The sequence below is a fragment of the Suncus etruscus genome, chromosome 4 (genome assembly GCF_024139225.1).
Source record: "Suncus etruscus isolate mSunEtr1 chromosome 4, mSunEtr1.pri.cur, whole genome shotgun sequence".
Classification (NCBI taxonomy): Eukaryota; Metazoa; Chordata; class Mammalia; order Eulipotyphla; family Soricidae; genus Suncus; species Suncus etruscus.
This window is the reverse complement of record NC_064851.1, coordinates 86,702,146-86,706,330: the sequence shown is the minus strand read 5'-3', so window position 1 is coordinate 86,706,330 and position 4,185 is coordinate 86,702,146.

The following is a 4,185-nucleotide window of genomic DNA, read 5'->3' as shown; positions in this document are numbered from 1 at the left end:
CAATGGGTGTGTTGCTAGGACTACGAAGAAAGCCCAGAAACTAGAAGATCCTAGATTTTTGATTTGATGAAGCCTCTGCTCTTCTTCCTAGCACAACCAATCAGACTATCAGTTGACCACTTGGAGTCAGAAACCTGAGAATAGCTTTTGTGCAGGCAATGAGGGGAGGGGAAAGTCATACAGAAATCAAAAGCGCGCGCGTGTGTGTGTCTGTGTGTGTGTGTGTGTGTGTGTGTGTGTGTGTGTGTGTGTGTGTGTCTGTGTGTGTGTGTGTCTGTGTGTGTCTGTGTGTCTGTGTGTGTGTGTCTGTGTCTGTGTGTGTCTGTGTCTGTGTCTCTGTGTCTGTGTGTCTGTGTGTGAGTGTGACCGAGAGACAAAGACAGAGACAGACGGAAGGACAGGCAGACAGGCAGGCAGGCAGGCAGGCAGATAGAACACACACACAAACGGAGCAGGGAGTAAGAAGGAGGTATCAATGGCAAATATACTGATAAAGACCAAGAGTCCAAGAGTCACATATGTCGACAACAAACATTTTTTTGAAGAATAACTTGATACTCTGCCTTTGATCTTTCTTATATAAATATCTGTATATATAAATGTGCATACACATATACGTGATAATATAATCTTTACAATTACAGTCTCCTAAAAATCAGCCATCTTTACATGAGCAGCATTTCTCAACAGAGGTCCTGGATATTGCAAAGAAGTCAGAGGTGAAAATAGTTTGAATGGCATCCCCAGCAGAGGAGGCAAACTAGTAGAACAGGGGGACCACAGGAAGAAAACAAAGTTGGAAAAAGGCCATAGTGGGGAAAGGTTTAGAACTACTAATCTAGAGGAACCTGGAATATGATACAACTCTTCCCAAAACAGTCTATATACAGTCTATATACTGTCACCTTCTCCTCTGAGTTATTTGTAAAAAGAAATGCAACTGTCTTGTGTATTTGACTTTGTAGCCAGACATTGCTGGATTGGTTTTTTGTTTCTAGGAGCTTTCCTATTGACATTTTAGGGTTTTCAATATTTATATATATCATGTCATCTATGATGATTTCTTTCTCTTTGTTATTGCTAGAACTTCTAATACTATGTTGAATAAAGGAGAAGATAATGGACATTCTTGCCTTAGGCCTAACCTCAGTGGAAATGCTTTCAGGTTTTTGGCATTAAGAGTAATGTTTTCTATGGGCTTTTTATAGATAGTTATTATTATTTTAAGAAAGATGCCTTTCACACCTATTTTGATTTAATCGTGTAATCGTGAATGAGTGTTGGATCCTTTTTTTTTCTTTTTTTTATTTGTTGTTTTTCCACAGTTAAAGTCATACAATATACAATACCCTTTACCAGTGCACATTTCCCACCACTGATGTCTCCAATTTCCCTCCCATCCTCCTTTATCCCTTCTTCCCTGCCTGTCTCTGGGACATACATTTTTTCTTTTCTCTCCTCTCCTCCACTCCCCTACTCTCTCCTCTCCTCTTCTCCCTCTTCTTCCTCCCTCTCCCCCCATCCAGAATATCTGGACTATCTTTTATGAGGAAACCACTTCCTAGACCTCAGCCTCATCACCACAGAACATAAATACAGTACTACCTTCCCCTCTGGACTTCAGAAGAGCCATCTGAAAAATAGGAAAGGAAAACAACGGGGGAAGTAGGAGCCAGGCTGTTTGCTGTTTTTCCTTGAGCAATCTTTTTTTTTAGATTAGTATGAAAAATTTTATATAACTAAATTGAATCATCCAAAGGAAATAAACATAGTTTAAGAATCTCACAGCCATTCAAGACTTAATGTAACAAATAGCAAAAAACACCAACAGACATATTCAAGAATGGAAATTGAAACTAAACAAAAACAAAAGTGCAGTTCCAGAAGATTTTACAAGTGGTTTCTTTAAGGCAGGGGTCTTCAAACTTTTTAAAGTGGGGGTTGGATTACGGTCCTTTAGAGAGCTGGAGGGCCGGACTATATGAGTACTAATTCCTACTCACACTGCACATATCTTATATAAATAAAATGAAAACCATTTATAAATAAACAGATCACGCACCAGTATTTCAATGGGAACTGTGGGCCTGCTTTTGGCTAATGAGATGGTCAATGTCCGGTTCAATATTTGTCACTGCCAGCCATAACAAGTGATGCAAGTGGGCATCAGTTAATCTTGATCTGGTTGGAGATTTCAGATGTTTCATTCTTGAAAAAGTCTGTTCACAGGCATAAATGCTACCAAAGATGGTTACCATTTTGAGTGCATGGTTCCTGATATTTGGATATACACTGAGTGTATATGCTGGCAGGTATCTTGGCAACCAAACAACGCTCACTGCTGGCGGGCCAGATCAGACTCCTCTGCTGGCCGCATGTGGCCCGCAGGCTGTAGTTTGAAGACCCCTGCTTTAAGGTTTAGAGTCAAAGGAGCACTATAAAAACAACACTGTTAGAGTTGTAATTATCGTTTGCATAGGCCCATCAAAGTATGGGGTGACATGGAAAGGAAAAACATTGGCCTAAATACAAGGAGAGCTTACCTCTGAAGTTTCCTGACATAATAAACAATCTAACTTAAGACAGTGGACACAATTGTCTCCATTTAAGGATATATTCAATAATAGTTATAGTGGTTGAGGGAATATATTTACAATATTCAAATATGGTACCCCCACCCGAACTGGTCTCTTCCCAGCCTGAGAGTCCATCCTCCCATTTTTACTTTAAATATATATGATACTGCACGGTTTTTGAAACAGAGACCAATGAGGAAAAAAAATACCAGTGAATGTCACAACTGTGTCCTGACATACACCAGTGCTGCATCGGCCCACCATCCACCCAATGTGTCCCCACCCTTAGTGTAGGGAGAAAAAGGGGGAAAGCCTGAGGATTATAGAGTCCATCTGGGCCGGCAACCAGGGAAGGCCTGGAATAGGGAGGAAATAGGGGAACGGCTGGGGGCCTGCCAAGCCTCCCAGCAACCTCCAAGCTAGGGAGTAAGCCTCCAGAATGGGGTGTCCCCTAACCCCATACCTGGGAAAAGCTAGCCTCCAGGATCAAGGCACCGGAAGCCAGCTTACTGCCTGGCCCCTCCCTCTGCTCCTCCCCCCTAGAGTAGGGAGGGGGGAAGCCTGGGGACCCCTAATTTTTCTTTTTTTTGGTTTTTGGGTCACACCAGGCAGCACTCAGGGGTTACTACTGGCTCTACACTCAGAAATTGCCCCTGGCAGGCGAGTGTTGGATCTTGTCAAATGTTTTCTTTGCATAGATTGATATAATTGTGTGATTTTATCTTTCCTTTTACTGATGTGATTGGCTTCCATCTATGCAAATAAATTGTTTTGCAAATGTTGTTGTCCAATAGTGGATGTTCTTCATTATCTTCTTGGCTTTCTAGCTCTTGTTGCAAGTCGCTCCAGTTTTCCATAATGGAATTCTGGAGAACAGGGTTTGCAGATAAAGGGGGCAATATTGGATAAATGATTTACTGAGGCTGTTGATCTGTTTCTGGGTGCTAGTTGCTTTGTTCCTTTGTTGCTGATTTTCCAAATATTTAGGGAGTGTCTTTAAGTTCTTGATTTTATCTTATTTCTTCTTTCCTTATGTAAAAGCCTTTATCTCTATGAGTTTCTCCTTAATTATTGTTCTTGCTATGTACCACAGATTTTGGTAATTTGTTTCTTCCTTATCATTAGTCTTAAGGAATATCTTTATTTCTTGATTTCCTCTTTGATTTAGCTGTTACTGAGCAGTATGGTGTTGTTTAGTTTCCAGGTGTTAGATTTTTTTCCACATCCTCTTTTTACAATCTTGATCTCTGATAGAATTCTTGGTATAATTTTTATATTTTAATTTTTGTAAGTTAGACTAATGTCCTAAAAAGTGATCTATCCTAGAGAATGTTCTGTGTACACTTAAACAGAATGTATATTCAGCATTTTTGAGTATAAAAGGTTTTGTATAAATCCATTAGTCCCAACTCTTCTAGATTCTCATTTAGTGTCCTTATTTTCCTCCTAATGTTGTACTTACTGGATCTATCCAGTGGTCAGAGTGACATGATAAAATCTCTCTCTACTCTGTTTCTGTCCATATGTTTCTATAGATTTATGACCAAGGCCGTACCTATATTGCTGACTCTACATTTCATATGTATTTGCTGATTAGAGTTAGAACTTC